Raw genomic sequence first — 15,966 nt, 5'->3', positions numbered from 1 at the left:
CTTCCCTGTCCTTCACTATCTCCCAGAACTTGCTCAAATTCATGTCCATCAAGTCGGTGATGCCATCCAACCATCTCATCCTCTGTCGTCCCTTTTTCCTCCTGCCTTCAATCTTTCCCAGCATCAGGGTCTTTTCCAGTGAGTCAGCTCTTCGCATCAGGTGGCCAAAGTATTAGAGCTCCAGCTTCAGCATCCATTCTTCCAATGAATATTCAGGACTGATTTCCTTTAGAATGGACTGGTTGGATCTCCTTGCAGTCCAAGGGACTCTCAAGAGTCTTCTCCAACACCAGACTTCAAAAACATCAATTCTTCGGTGCTCAGGCTTCTTTATGGTCCAATTCTCACATCCGTACATGACTACTGGAAAAACCATAGCTTTGATTATACAGACCTTTGTTGGCAAAGTGATGTGTCTACTTTTAAATACGCTTCCCAGGTTTGTCATAGCTCTTCTTCCAAAGAGCGTCTTCAAGTGCCCACCCCCATCAGGGAGGGCCGCCTCCTCTGCTGAGTCCCTGGTTCAACTGCTCGTCTTGCCCAGAAGCTCCCTCCAGAACAGGCGCAGAACAGTTACCTGGGTGCTCCGGGCCAGTCAGCGTGACACGTGAGATGATCCACCGTAACTCTGAGAAATACTGAAGTCATGGTTTATTCAGATTTGCTGTTTTTTTTTACTGAACATTCTTTTTCTGTTCCGCGGTCCCATCCAGGATCCACATGACATCTTCCTGTCCGTCTTTAGGCCCCTGTGAGCTGAGTCAGTTTCTCAGACTGCGCTTGTTTTGATGACCTTGACAGTTTTGGGTCTTTGGGAGGAAGACTACGGGAAAAACGCTCTTCTCGTCACGTCCTGTTGAGGGTGCAGATGCTCAGCTGGGCTTACTGCTGCTGACGTTGGCCTTGACTGCCTGGCCGAGGTCGTGTCTGTCAGGCGTCTTTACCGTCGGGGCCTCCGTCCCCCGTCCACACTGTGCCATCCCCATGGGGCAGGAGGCTGGGGTCTGCCTCCTCTAGGGGCAGGTATCTACATGAAATCACTTGGGATTCTTTGGCACAGAAGCTTTGTGTGTTCTTCCGCTTGCTTTGTGGTTCAGTCATTCACTTGAGTCCTTGCAGACTCATGGATCTCTGTTCTGTGCTTTGCGTTGCAATCCGAGCTCTCGTGTTTGACTTACTTTCTGCTCGGGTTGGCCAGCTCCGGCCATCAGAAGCTTCTCAGTTGGCTCCTGGCCCTTTGGGCCTGCTGCCTTCACTGTTTGCTGTCTTTGCTTCTTTCTGAGCACTTCCTTACTTTTTGTGACTAGAACATGCTCCAGACTCATTGTGTATTCCCCAACCCAACCCTAGAATCAGCCAGTTCTCCCAGGAGCCCAGGTCCTTCTTCTGGGTAGGGTGTCAGAAACCAAGATCTGGGCGCTGGGGGTGCTCACCCTTCCTGGGAGATAATGACCTTTTAAAGCACAGAGCTGTACCCAGCGCACCGCTCAGCCTCAGGCCCAGACTCTTGACCTTGAGGAAGTCTGCACAGGCCCAGTGCAGGTCCCTGCCTGTCCCCTTCTAACCCAGGGCCCCTCCACCCGCACTGGGGCATGCCTGTCTGTCTCCAGGCCTGCAGGCAGGCCTGTCCATGGTCCCAGCTCTGGGTGGGGGCAGTGACCTGCAGGTCTGGCTCTGGGGAGCCCAGAGCTGTGCCTGAGCTGCGCCCTGTGCCCCGTTCACGTTTCATAACTGTTGGCACGCGATGGCACAGGCTCCCAGGGGTGGCTGGGCATGAACCAGGCGTTTTTGTGTCCCCAGGGTGGAGATTGATGCCAGGCATCCAGAAGACAGTCTCGGTGCATCTCGGGGAGAGTAAACAGCCTGCTTCCTGCTCCTGTGTGGAGAGCTTCCCTTGGTGCCCTGTCCCCACTCGTTTGTTCCCCGTTATCAGCAGAACTCCTGAGGGCACTGGTCCGCGTGGGCGCCTGTCCCCTCACCTGCAGGCCAGGATTTGTCCCTCGGCCTCCAAGCCCTCGTGAAGCCCTCCTGCACGGGGGCAGGGCTGATGCCCAGTTCTCGTGTCTCCATCTGGACCCCCCAGCTTCCTTCTCTCCCAGGACGCCCCTGCGCGCCTCGGCCTCGCCTCCTGCTGCCCTGGTGACTCCGGAGCGCTGGGCTCCTGCCCCCTCCTTTCCTTTCCTGCTTTGCTCACGCAGACGGTCTCACAGATTCAAATACCATCCGTATGCCATGCCTCCCAAGTATCCCTCCAGCGAGGACCTTGCCTCCCACACTCCAGGCTTCTCTGCCCGGGCTCCGTCTCGTGTGTCACACGTGTGTCCTGTAACACGTGCACACCGCACCCCTGCAGTCTCCCTCCTCACTGACTTCATCCTTCCAAGTGCCCTGTGGCCCCTCCACACTGGACACGCCCCCTCCCAGCCTGGACCTCACGTGGCACCTTGGTTCTGCCTTCCAGAGACTGACTGCCCGCGTCCCTGCCGCCCCACGTGCCCCGAGCTCCCCTCCCCGCCCTCCATCCCGAGGTAGCAGCCAGGCTCACCAACACCAGCACCTGCTTCGGGGCCCCAGGGCTGAGAACTTGCAGGGTACCCAGGCACAGCCTGGGGTTCTGGGGTTAACCTGTGTGTGCATGTGAGCATCAGCGTGGGTGGGAATGTGTGCGCCTGGGGTGTGCACGCTGTAGCCGGGCTCACAGGCACTGTCCTGGCTGTCCCCCCTGTGGACCCCCGTCCTCCATGTGGACTCCCTGGCCTCCCCGTGGACTCCCTGTCCCCCCTGTGGAGGTGCAGGTGCCACGGGGCTGGCTCCCTGGGGTGGGCAGCTCTCCTGGCAGCTATCTCCCTGCTTGTTGAAGATGCTGCGACGTGGTTGCGGCCCATGAGGTTCTCCCTCGGAAGGACCCCGTGGTCGGCTGCAGGGGAGCCTGGGCTGTTGAGCGAGGCCCGGGGTTTGGGGGGGGAGGCAAGGCCCATGCCTGATCCGTGTGCGGGCTCTGCCTCTCTTCTCTGCTGGGACGGCAGGGTCCAGGGACCCGTGATCCCCCCACTGCCGGCGTCCGGCTCACGGGGGCTGCAGCCGAGGAATGGCCATCTTGGGCACACAGGTAGACCTGGAGCCCACTCGGGCCGTACCCGCTAGCTCCAAGGCTGGGGGCTCCGTGCAGAGCGGCAGGTGAGGTCAGAGCCGTGGGGCGCTGTGCCGCAGGCTGGGGGGGCTGGGTTTGCTCAGCACAGCTTACCTGGGGGTCGATCACTTCCCAGGGCATGGGCGTGTCTTGCCTGCCCTCTCCCTGGGCTGACCCTTGTCTTCAGGCCCTGGGGGTGCAGCCTTGGACTGAGCATCATGGGCTGAGACGGTGAGGGGACGGTGGTCACCTGGGGCCGGGGTGGGCCTGGCCTTGGACTCATGCGGGTGTGTCCAATGGAATCTCAAGAAACCTTTACAGAACAAACTTAAGTAGTTTTAATTTAAAAAAAAAAGAAGCAATGCTCTGGAGAGCGTAGGTTCGCTCGTGTGCGGATCCTGTTAATTGAAAGGTTCAGGAGGTTGTTAATTACTCTTTTATCAGCAGCATCTTCTCTCCCAAAGGCACTCACGTTCCGTCTTGTCAGTGCACAAGCGACGTGCCCCTGCCCAGGGCACCGACCTCAGAGTGGGGGGGTGCCTCTGCCCTGGGCTTCAGGTGCGGTGTGCATGCATCTCAGCCGGTCTCCCCGCGTCCTTGGCGGCCAGTCTGGTCCTGTGCTGGGAGGGGGAGCCAGTCTGCGTTTCAGGTCATTCCCTTCTGTCCTCAGTGGTCATTCTGGGAAAGGAGACGCTTTTAATCTGGGGGAGTCCAGCTTCTCTCTCATTCCTCCCTTTAGGGTTTGTTCCCTCTGTGTCCTGTCTAGAGCATAGTTACCTAACTCGTGGTCATAAAGACTGTTTTTCCTTTCTTCTAGAGCTTTTATGGTTTTACTGTTATTTTTTTCTTTTGTACAAAAAACACATATCATTCCCCCATCACAAAATCGAGTGGCTGAATTACAGGAACGAAACCAGATCAAAGACACAAAAAGAGAAACTCACCACTCATACTGAAACCTACCAGACTCTTGGAGTGGAAACGAGCTTGTCTCTACTAGAGCTTAATTCCATTGCTTTTGACTCCAGTGCTCTTCGACAATGGCCAGGGTTTTCCGTATTTTCCCACCAGTCTTTCCCAAAGGAAACTCATTCCAGATTCTCACCTTTTCCACTGAGGTCTTAAAAGGGAAACGGAGTTCCAGTTCATACAGTGGTCTCTGGTAACCTCAGTTCTTTAATGTGATCACTTTCAAATTTACAGGATGGACGTGGAAATACTTTTACTCCGCTGTAGTGATTCCATTGTTCACGCTCCACTTCAGGTTGGTGTTTATGTTGCTCAGACGCCAGGGCCAGGGCTCGGCCTCTCTGCTCCTTCTCCTGCCTTCCTCCCTCCGCCGTCCTCTCCTTCCTTCTCTCCCCTCCTCCTCCTCTGCGGTCTGATGTCTGTGTGATCCAGCACCGCTTGCTGAGATGATCATCCTTTCCCCAGGAGTGTTCCCTGGCATCTTTCTGGAACTTGAACTCATGGGCCTCTTCCTGGCTCTGTTCTGCTCCGTTGATCTCTTTGTCTGTCTTTACGCCGATGCCACAGCGTGCTGATTATTGTAGCTTTACAATGTGGCTGAAAGCAGATGTGTTTGCTCTCCAACTTTGTTCTTTTTCCAGATTGTTTTGACTATGCTAGATTCTTTGCCTTCCTCTGTAAATTTTAGAATCAGTTTATCAGCTCCTAAAGTAAGCTAAGATTTTGGTTGGGATTCCATGAAACTTGATCACTTAAAAAAGGACAGACTTCTTAACATTTAGCATTTTCCAGTCCAGGAACGTGGCACTTCACGCATTTATTCTGGTCTTTAATTTCTGTCAGCATGGCTTCATAGTTTTCACCGTGCAGGGGTTGCAGGCATATTTTGTGTTTTCTAAAAATAAATTGTTGCATCCTGACTGTATCCCATCGCCCTGTGCAGCATACCTACTCTGATATCTTGTCTGTAGATTTCATAAGGTTTTCTATGTTGCTTGTGAACGAAGACAGATTTACCAACTTTATGCCTTTTCACACTGTCTAGACATCTAGCACAATGTCGATTAGAGGAGCCGGGAGCTGGCTTCCTTGTCTTTTTCGTGATCTTAGAGGGAGAGCGTCCACTATTTCACTGTTAAGTACAATGTCAGCTGAGCTTTTTCAAAGACCGCTTATCAGACCAAGGAAGTTTCCCTCTCTTCGTACTCTGATGAGTTTTTGTTTTAAAGTCATTAATGGTTGTTGGATTTTGCAAAATGCCTTTTGTATCTGTGGAGATAACTCCTTTATTCTGCCAACGAGGTAAATTGCACTGAGTGACTTTTGAACAAGAATCAGTCTCACGTTATTAGGTTTGTGTTTAGATATTGCTGAATTCAATTTGCTGGTATTTTGAGGCGAGCCGAGCGGCTCAGTGGTAAAAAAATAAATCCGCCTGCCAATGCGGGGGCAGGAGCTGCAGGAGACTCAGGTTCAATTCGTGGGTCGAGAAGATTCCCTGGAGTTGGAAATGCCAACCCCTTCCAGTATTCTTGCCTGGAGAATCCTGTGGACAGAGGAGCCTGGGGGCTACAGTCCGTGGGGTCGCAGAGAGTCGGCCACGACTGATGGACCGAGCGCCCGTGCGGCGTATGATTTTCATTATACTCACGGGGAATACTGGCCGGGAGTCTCCCTCCTTGTGGTGTCTCTGGCAGGTTCACGCCAGCCTCATAAGGTGGGTTGGAGGTATTCCCTCCTCCTCCGTTTCCTGTAAAGTCTGTGCGACCTTGCTGTCACTTCTCCGTTAAACCTTTGCTAAAGGTCACCGGCGAAGCCGCTGAGCCTGGAGCTTTCTTTGTGGGGAAGCTTTAAGGACAAATTCGATTTCTTTGATAGCTAGGGCGTATTCAGACTTCCCGCTCCTCCTCGTGCTCACTTTCAAGGGGTGGAAATCGCCCCTTGCGTAAAGTACTTGTTTTCCTTCAGAGGCTGTAGTGATGTCTCTCCTTTACACCTCACGTCAGCGTTTTACGGTTTCTCCCCCTTTCTGTCTGTCAGTCGCCACGAGGAACGAGAAGCCTCCAGTCCTGTGGCTGGTCTGTGTCTTCCGTCCCTTCTGCTGGTTTTGCTCCGTGTGTGTGTCTGGCTTAGGCTGCGTACGCGTTTGGTGCTGCTGTGTCTCTTTGGATGACTTGAACCTTTGTCCTATGACACGTCTGAGGATGTTCCTTGGCTCCAAGTCTACCTTGATGCTGATGTGGCCGCCTGGTTTCTTTGATTGGTTCGTCTGTGAGCAGCCGTTTCCTCCCTTAACCTCTTGCCTCTGTACCTTTAAGGAGGAAGCAGTTTCTTTATAAATAGCACTTGGTTGACTCTGGCTTTTTAAATCCAGTCTGGAGATGCCTGCTTTTTAGAAGGAATGTTCATCCATTTACTTGAATGTAATTGTCGATATATTTAAGCCTAAAATCTTGCCATTTTCACTACTTTTCTATTTGCTATCCCCATCAATTAATTGTTTATCATCGATCTCCTGGGTTATGGGCTTCTCTGGTGGTGCTCCTGCCGATGAAGGAGATGTGGGTTTGATGCCTTGGGTCAGAAAGATCCCCTGGAGGAGGGCATGACAACCTACTCCAGTCTTCTTGCCTGGAGAATCCCATGGACAGAGGAGCCTGGCGGGAGCCAGTCCATAGGGTTGCACAGAGTTGGACGCGTCTGAGCGACTTCGCAGAGCTCGCCATCTCCTGTTAGAACAGAAGCCGCTTGAGGGGAGGGGCACTGTTGCCTGAGAACGTTCCCCTGGTCTTGGGGAGGGACGGCTCAGGGCTGTTGGCCTGGATGGGAGAGGCCTGGGTGGTCTCAGGGTCTGCACGGGTGGCAGGGCCCAGCGCCTGCCCCGCCAGCCCCCCGTCCTGGTCCGTCTGTCCCCCTCCTGGTGCAGCGAGTGAGGGGGCCCCCGCGGCCGGGCTGAGTGGTCTCGGGCCTCGTTTGGTCCAGGTCGCCTCTTCAACACTGTATCGCTGGGTTTGTGAGGTGCCTCCCCTCCATGGGCAGCGGGGGCTGGAGGCTGCAGGTGCCCAAAAGTCCTCAATAGCATGTCTCCGAATTTGGAGAATCTGAGACAGGGAAGGGCCTGCCTGCAGCCTGCTGGCCTCTGGTCGTCGCCGCTGGCTCCTCGTGGGGAGGGGCCTGCACCCTCGGCTCCTGTGGGGAGCGGGGTGGGGTGGGGCCTGCTGGAGAATCCCTGTCCAGGCTTCTCTGGCTGGGTGAGTAGAGCTGTGCCCCCGGCCAGGTGGCAGGCTGCTCCCTCTGGACCTGAGCGGTATGGGCAGCTCCTTCTGGCAGCTGGACCCTGTCCAGCACGTGCCAGGCACTCCCGCCCCCCTGCCCATGTTCGATGGCCCCCTGCCCTTCAGTGGACATTGCTGCCCATTTCAGGCCGTGGGGAAGGGCGTCCGGGCTGCGGGGTCACCGGCCAGGAAGGCCTGCCAGGATCCCGGAAGCTGGGCACCAGTGACACGTCCTGCTCCGGCGACCTCGTCACCCACGGCCTGCGCTGCTGGGGCCTGGAGCTGCGCGGTCAGCGGAGAAGGGTGGGCCCTGCGGGCGGCCGGCAGACGCTGAGCCCAGCGGGTGCTGGCCTGGGCCCCAGGCCTGGTGGCTCCACGGGCTCCTGGTCCGGCCCAGCGCCCCCCCCGCCCCGCGTGGCTCACCCTCCTTTCCCCTGGGCGCCAGCACCTGGTTTGCCGCTCAGCGAGGTGTCGCATGGGCAGTGGCCCCGGTGGGGGCAGAGGACGTGGGCACCTGGACCTGGAGGACCCAGGGCAGGGCCAGCGCCTCAGCCTCAGCCTCACAGGCAGCTCCGGGCCTGTGACCCGCCACGTGGTCCCTTACTGGTCCCCTGCCCTCTACAGGGACGCTGCGCCTTCCCCGGGACAGGCAGGGGCAGCTATGCCCCTCCCGCCGGCTCAGCTCCATCCCGACCGGCAGCCGGTGGTCAAAGCTCACCGGTGGCCCCTGGTCTCATCACAGGTCGCTAGCGATCACGGCACCCTTGGCTGCTTCTGCCTGATGGTCTCTGACTTTGTTTCTCTCGAGGCGGGGCTTCAGAGCGCCCCCAGGACAGGAGCTGTTCTCCCCACCGCGAGCCCGTGGCTCTCCGCTAAATAAGCAGCCCGGGTTCTCAGGCGCCTTAGCCGCGGAGCTGGCTCACACGGCGTGGACTCTGCTTGGGGGCGGCGTATCCTGACGCCTGCAGAAGGTAACACGGGGGCCTTTGCGGTCCCAGCTGGTGCCGGGCTCCGCCGGGCGGGGGCCGCGTGGCCGGACGGGGGTGGCGCGAGTCCGCTTTTCTCGGCAGCGGGGTGGGTGGTTCTGCGGAGCCCTCCCGGTGCAGCAGTTGCAGGCGCCCCCGAGGCCGGGTTGCAGGGTGCCGTGTGTGCCCGGCGGGTGGCATGGCCTCAGGGCACGGCCCCTCCGCGGCTCGGGGGGTGGGCGCCCTCCCTTCCCGCACCCCCTCCCTTCCCGCACCCCCTCCTCGGCTGGGCTGGGATGGCCACGTGCAGGGGAGCCCCAGGTGACGCTCCGGGATCCCGTGGCTCCCGAGCCCAGCCTGCAGGGCCCCCACCTGTGAGGACTGCTTTCCTCGCCAGTGGCCCGCGGGAGCCGTGTGATCGGGTGTGGGGTGGAGGCAAACCCGCCGGAGAGGTCATGCTGTCCTGGGAGTCATCTTCTCAGAGGAAGATTTTGATTTCCTAAGATGGTGTTTCCAGTGCTTTCCAGACCGGTGCCCAGGAGCATATTCCTGGGCTGCGTGAGACCATTTTATTCTTAAAAAAAAAAAAAAAAAAGCCATTCACCTTGAGCATCAAGATCACGGGTCCAGGCCCCTGAAGATGTGAGCTGGCAGATGGTAGGGTATCTGATGAGATGAGTAGGGACAGTGGGGCGACTTTTATATCTCATTTAAAAGGCACTTAAAAAATAAACAGAGAAGCGTAAGCAGAAAATAGACCAGACTTTCATGTCCAGGGCATCCCTATTGACATAAAAAAATAATTCACGTGGGAGGGTCAGACGTTAAAATTGCCTGAGGACAGAAGGTGGAGCGTGAGGCCCTGCGTCAGACTTGCGTGAGGGGCTCTACGCGTGGGCTGCCGGCGTGGAGGTTCTGGTTCACGTGAACCGATCAGCACATGCAGGGAACTCATTCCGTGCTTCTCCTGAAGCTTGATGGTGTCCGTCTGGTTTTACCGTCTCCACCACACCCTGCCTTCCCGTGGTGTCCAAGGGGTGTCCCCAGCGCCCCTCCTGGACAGCTGGGTGGTCTGGGGTTGACCCAGTTTTGCAGGTGGAGATGCATTTCCGTGAGTTCGTCCGTGTGGACGTCACAGCAGCAGCGAGTGCTCCTGACCCTGGAAGGGCTGGGTGCTCACAGGGCCCCCAGTAAGGCTCAGGGTGAACCAGCCTCCCCACAGTCCCAGCCTTGGGTGCAGGTCCAGCGTGTCTCTGTGGAACATGGGGGGCGTTGTGATGATGGGCACTGGGGGGTGCGCCCGTGTGTCCGGGTGGTGCCTTCCCATCGGGGCCTCTACGTTCTCTGGTTGACTCAATCATTTGCACCAGTTTGTTTAAGGAAATTAATCCTGGTTTGGTCATATTGATCACGAATACCTTTCCTGATTTTGTAGTATTTTGATTTTTTAAAAATTTGTGTTTTTTCTCTATACACAAGTTTCCTGATTTCTATATGATTAAATTTGTCCATCTGACAAGTCTTTGCTCTGTGGCTTCTGGGGTTTGCTTCCTTTTCGGAAAGACCTCTCTTGCTCCAGAATTATGAACAAACTCACCCACTTTGCCCTAGAACCCTTCCATGGGTTTACTGTGTGTGTGTGTGTGTGTGCGCGCACGCGTCAGAGTCCGAGGGCCACAGGCCAGCAGGTAACCCAGGCTCTCAGCCCTCCATCCAGCGGAGGCCACTCTACAGGCCCGCGGTCTCCTCACACGATGACACCCGCAGGGTTGCAGGAGAGGCAGGCTGCCCGCCTTCCTGTAGGTTAGAGGCCCGGGAGCTGCCCAGCACCCCCAGCCTGCCGCCTCCCTGCCTGGGCATGGCGTGGAGCTGGCCTCCAGCTCTGTGGCGGTCGCCGTGCCTGCCTCTGGGAGCGAGGTGGGTTCTCGTCCTGGAAACCACAGACCTGAGCGCCCCCGAGGATGTGGACTCCCAGCTCAGCTCCCTTCTCTGACTCTTATTTTTGGAGCATAAAAGAGAACAGAAGTCTCATGTTCCATCTCAAAATAATATCTTTCCTTAATTCTATCCAGTTTAGCCAAAAATAGACCCACCCCTTTTCCAGGATGATAATCCAGCCTCTTGAGCTGGGAAGGTGGGAGGGGGCTGGCGGCGTGGGTGTTCGCGGCGTGGCTGTGGCCCGGGACCCGGGGGCAGCTGCTCTGTGCCGTGGGGGCTCCTGAACCATGCCGGTCATCTGGGAAGCCAGCCCCGAAGCAGACCTGTGCGTCCTTGTATGTGCGGCGTGTGTCTTCCTGTGATTCTTGGACGGCGCACCAGATCCCATTTCAACTCCTGGGCAGCAGCTCAGGGGAGGGCGCTGACCCCACCCCGGGCTGGGCGGGCGGGGGAGGCGCACGTCTGCAGGACCCTGGGCACCGAAGCCAATCCCAACCCCCTCAGCTCCGGGTGTCTCGTGACTGTATAAAAATCACCTTCCTGCATCTTTCCTGAACGTATTTTGCTGCTGAATTTATGCTGTTCTCTAATTGCACATCAACCTTCTAATTTTCTGTGCGCTGGAGAAGTTGGTGACCGAAAACCTGGTTTGCAGAACCTGGGGTGAAGGTCTGGGTGAGACGGGATGAGGCCTGGGGCGGGCTGCTATGTCCGCTCCGGTCGGCTTCTCATGAGTCCCTGCTCCGGTCGGCTTCTCATGAGTCCCTGCTGTGCCCTTGGCTCTGTCTTCACTGACGCCCATCCGCAGAGAGCCCGCAGCCCCGGGGGGACCAGGGCCTGGAGTTCCCTGTCGGCTCCCCTCTCCCCACCAGAGTTAGAGCATCTTTGCTTCTCGCAGAGCTGCGGGGCAGGAAGGCAGGGACCAAACAGGACCCAGGAGATTCTGGTTGGGGGCTGACGTGTCTGTACGGGGAGGGGTGGTCGGAGGGTGTTCTGACCCCGGAGAAGGCACAGGAGGTCCATCTGACCTAGAGTCCTGGGTGTGGTGAGGCACGTGTGGCCACGTGGGCACCGAGTGTGCAGTGGCCAGGACGTAACGTTGTTGGGGACGTGGGCCCAGGAGCCGGGAGCGCAAGGAGTCCAGACTTGGCTGCTTCTGGGGGCGCCCAGGCCGTCGGCGCCCCCGTGCTCAGGTCCCGACCAAGCGGCTGCTTTGCATTGCTTTCTCCTTGCACTCAGTCTAGACGCTCCAAGACCATGGCAGGCAGTGACCAGCCCCAGGGGGTGGACTGCTCATGGCCCAACACTCGCCCCCTTCCCCGTGGGCTCCGTGGGGGCTGGCCCTGCATGGTGGGCATGCAGGCCTGAACCTCCCTGCCCCTCGAAGGCTGCTGGGCAGGCATGGGGCCGCACCCAGGACAGCGTCCACTGGGCTGGGCCCCCTCGGTGCCCTCGGAAGGCTTCAAGGTGTGAATGATCGTGCCGTCCTTGGTCCCAGGAGCCGTGACCCCCCCGTCGGGACTCTGCATGTGTCCTCAGGGCTGGTGTCCTCAGGGCTGCGGCCGGGACTGACTGACTTCCAGGGTCCCCTCTGGTTTGCCTCCCCCCGCTGCAGCTGCCGCTCCTCAGCTGGGATGCCCTCGGAGGAGGGCAGGGCAGGAGACTCAGCCCCGGGCCTGGCCAGCAGTGGCCCTGGAGCTGGAGGACCCGTGTGCCCACCAGGCTCTGCCCCGGGGTGTCTGCCAGCCTTCCTGCCTGGCCCAGCACTTGGGCTGCATTTGCCCAGGTTTGTTTTGCAGACAGGCCCGTGCTGGCAGGCCGGGGATGGGGCCCGAGGCCTGGGGGGGCTCATTTGGGCGAGGGGCAGGGGACACTTCATAGCCAGGCCCCACAAGGTCCCCTGCCTCGGGTGAGTGTCCCTCGGGTGGCCCCACAGGCTGGTAAATGCTTTGCCACCTTTCGTCTGTAAAATAAGCAGCCGTGCAGATTATTCATCTTAAATATCCGCTTCCATCCAGAGCGTATGCAAATCTCTTTTTAAGAAAAGGACTGAAATAAAACCGTGCACTTACTGTGAGGTGGAATTTAAAATAGCAACTTTCCCGAACAATGCTGCGTGGCTTCTATTTATCCAAACGCAGCATGGCACCGGCGCTTGACTGAGACGCCAGCTGCCCGGTGAGGTGAGCCTGCCCCGGGCTATCAGCCGGCCCCAGGCATGCAGGGCCCCCGCCTGGCGCACCAGGCCCCTGCCCCTAGGGGCATCCTGCCATTGAGTCCCAGCCTGGTCAGCGTCACATCCCCAGGTGACCACACTCAGCCATGGACCAACTGTCCTGGGGGACCCAGCTCTGGGCCCGTGGGGTCTTAACCCACAGGCAGAAGCCGCCTCCTGCGTCTGCCCTGCTCCGGGGGCCTGGGGAGCTCTGCTCTGCTCTGCCTGAGTGCCCTGACCACTCCTGCCCCATCCTATGCGAAGGCCCCTCGGGGTTGCAGACCCGTGCAGCCTGCTCCTGGACTCCAGCCTAAATGCTTCATCTTACAAACGGTGGGATCCCCTTTGTGGCCCCAGAATCCCACAGATCTTAAATAAGTCCCCGAAGCCCAGTGGCTGGTCAGGGAATCCACCTGGGAGGGAAGAGCCCTGCTGGCCGGGGTGGGGGGGCGGCAGCTTGAGGTTCGTGTTTCACTCCCTCACTTGTCACTCACTCTCTCACTCACTGCCTCACTCGTTGACTCTCTCGCACACTCGCTCGCTCACTCACAAGCCGCCCTTCGGGGCAGAGGGCCCGGCTGGTGCTGCAGAGGAGGCTTCTCACTGAGTCCCGTCAGGGGTACCACTGTCGCCCCAACCTGGATCCACCAGAAGCTCGGGGGCAAACCGCTTCCTCTGCTGATGGGAGGCTGCCCTCTGGGTGAGGCCCTTTAATGAACACAGAAAGTGAAAGTGGAAGTTGCTCAGTTGTGTCCAGCTCTTTGCGACCCCATGGACCGTACAGTCCCTGGAATTCTCCAGGCCAGGATACTGGAGTGGGCAGCCATTCCCTTCTCCAGGGGATCTTCCCGACCCAGGGATCGGACCCAGAAAAGCACCACCAGACCACACCAGTGTGTTTGAGAGCTGTTCGAACTGATTCTCGGTAAGGGTCAGGTGACCCGTGGGATACTGTTAACTGATGGTGAGTGCCCCTCCCCCCGTTTGGCGAGGCCAGGTGCTCCCAGGTGGATGGGCAGCCCCGAGGCTGGCAGCTCTGATCTGTGAGCCGACACTCGGGAGCCAGAGCCAGACGCACGGCTGTCAGCTCCAGGAGCGGCCTCTGAGCCTCTGGGGATGAGCCAGTCCATCAGCCAGCCAGGGGCCCAGCAGGCAGGCAGGAGGCGGGGGCGGGCGCGGCTCTCAGCGGGGCAGGCGGTGATAAACGGCTGCGAGGCCCCATGCTCACCTCCACAGGCTTCTCCCCACACTCCCGCCCCGGGGCTCAGCGGGGTCTTCCCACAGCTCAGCCCCTGCGGGATCCCAGTGAAGCAGTTCCAGGCAGGACGTGGCTGTCAGCCCTGGGGCTGGCGCTCCATCCAGCCACTGTGCATGTACACTCACCAGACACACGCAGGCACACATGTGCACACAGGTGCACACGTGCTCACGCACACACACACACATGGGCACACACGCGTGCTCATGCACACCACACACACACATGGGCACACACATGCTCATGCACACTCACCACCCCGGGCACGTGGGTGCACACATGCTCGTGCACACTCATACATGGGCACACATGCACATGTGTGCTCATGCACACTCACCACACACGGGCACGCGGGTACACACGTGCTCATGCACACTACACATGGGCACACAGGTGCACACGAGCTCACGCACACACACGGGCACACATGCATGCGCGTGCTCATGCACACTCACCACACACACACAGGCACACACATGCTCATTCACATTCATCACACGGGCACGCGGGTGCACACGTGCTCATGCACACTCACTACACACGGGCACGCGGGCACACACATACTCGTGCACACTCACCACACACACTCGGGCTCATGCACCCACTGACACATACACACAGGCACACACCTGAGTGCACGTCTTCGCACAGGGATACACATGTGGGGAGCTGCAGCCACGGGCACGCACACACAGGTGTGATCTGAGTGCATCACGGGGCTCCAGAATAAAAGTGAGTTCTGCGTGTGCCAAGTTCTCCCATTTTGTTCAGGTTTCGAGGGACCCCCAAAAGGACACCAGTCCCTGTCCCCAGCACGCTGCTCCTAAAGCGGGGTTGAGCCCCTGGTCCAGCTGGCTCACTCTGTCCAAACGGAGCCCAGACACGCGTGTCACTAGCCAGAGAAGCCTCAGTGGGGGAAGGGCGTCAGGAAGCCTGGGGCTGGGCTGGAAGGTCCCGACTGTGTGACCTTCTGGGGCACAGGCTCCGGGACGGCGTGGGTGGGGAGGGCGGAGGGTCTGCCTTGGGGGGCGGGGCAGGTGCAGAGGCTGAGCGCTGCCCTTTGGGGTCGCCCTGGTCACCTTGACGGAACGGTCTCAGAACGAACCCACCCCCACATGGGCCAGACGTCCAGCTGAGATGATCCCAAGGCAGTAGGCATGGGGGGCATTCGCCAGCCCCTGCCCTGGCTGCCCTCTGCCAGGGCACATCGGTGAGTGGCAGACATAGCAACTGCAGCTGCTCTTGGCTTGTGCCCCCGGCTCCCCTCCCCACCCCCAGGGACGCGGGCTGGCTGCTCACGTGACGTGATGCTCCCATGGTGTCTGTGCTCCGGGAGCCCCTTCCTGCCGGCTGAGCTCCCCCCAGTACCCCTGTCCCCCAGGGCCACCCCCCCAGCCCCACGGTGGACCAGCCCCTCGTCCTGAGGCTTGGGCTCTGACCTGTCCTGCTTGGTGCCCTGTGACCGTGGGCGAGTCACTCAGCCTCTCTGATCCCGTCTCCTGTTCTCTGACTGTGAAGGACTCTTTCCTACAATATAGTAGGTTGGGTACCTAAAACTCCACTCTACAAAATATTCATAATATGTATTCGTATGTTTTCACTGAGCTCTAATTACAGGAAAATGCGCAGAGCCGAAGGGCACAGCCGATGGGTTTTGACAAGTGTGTCCAAGCCTTGTGTCCGAGTCACCAAGACCCACCACCCCCCGTCCAGATTCAGCCTTTGCACTGTTCGGAGGCCTTTCCCCCCAACCCCCGCTCTGCTCCAGGCGGCCCCCGCCACCCCCGAGGCACACGCGGGTGCTCTTTCTGTCACGACAGATTAGTTTTGCCTGCCCTTGAACTTACATAATCAGAGTCATACCCGACGTGCGCTTCTGAATCTGGCTCCTTCCATTCAGTGTGGGATTTGAGGGACTCATCCATCTTGTTCTGTATGGGTAGTTTGTTCTTTTTTTAAAAGAAAATTGCTGAGTGCTGTTCTATATTGTACGGATATAGCTCGATTTCCTTATCCAGTCTTCTGCACGTGGGCTCTTGGATCGTTTCCAGGATGCGGCTGTTAGGAATGAGGTTGCAGAGAGCGTCCCCGTGCAGACATCTGCTTGGTTTCTTTTGGGCAGATATCGAGGAACGGGATCGCGTGGTGGCTCAGCCAGCGCACATTTTACCTGGTGAGGACGTGTGGGGAGTTTTCCACACAACCCACGGGGCTCC

The 15,966-nt window shown here is 58.4% G+C and overlaps 1 protein-coding gene across 2 annotated transcripts in view; it reads left to right on the top strand.

The window, feature by feature from the left end:
- STK32C (serine/threonine kinase 32C) overlaps window positions 1-15,966 on the top strand; it is a 70,502-nt gene that overhangs the window by 9,114 nt on the left and 45,422 nt on the right. The window contains exon 1 of one of the 2 annotated variants that reach the window (XM_061403910.1): window positions 15,901-15,923. The exons of the other annotated variant lie outside the window; for it this stretch is intronic. The gene's annotated coding sequence lies outside the window, so the exon portion shown is untranslated. Of the gene's footprint in view, window positions 1-15,900; window positions 15,924-15,966 lie in introns of those variants that run through there. 2 annotated transcript variants of the gene reach the window in all.

This window comes from Bos javanicus, chromosome 26 (genome assembly GCF_032452875.1).
Source record: "Bos javanicus breed banteng chromosome 26, ARS-OSU_banteng_1.0, whole genome shotgun sequence".
NCBI lineage: Eukaryota > Metazoa > Chordata > Mammalia > Artiodactyla > Bovidae > Bos > Bos javanicus.
The sequence above is the reverse complement of the archived record's forward strand: the minus strand, read 5'-3'. Positions and strand labels throughout refer to the sequence as shown.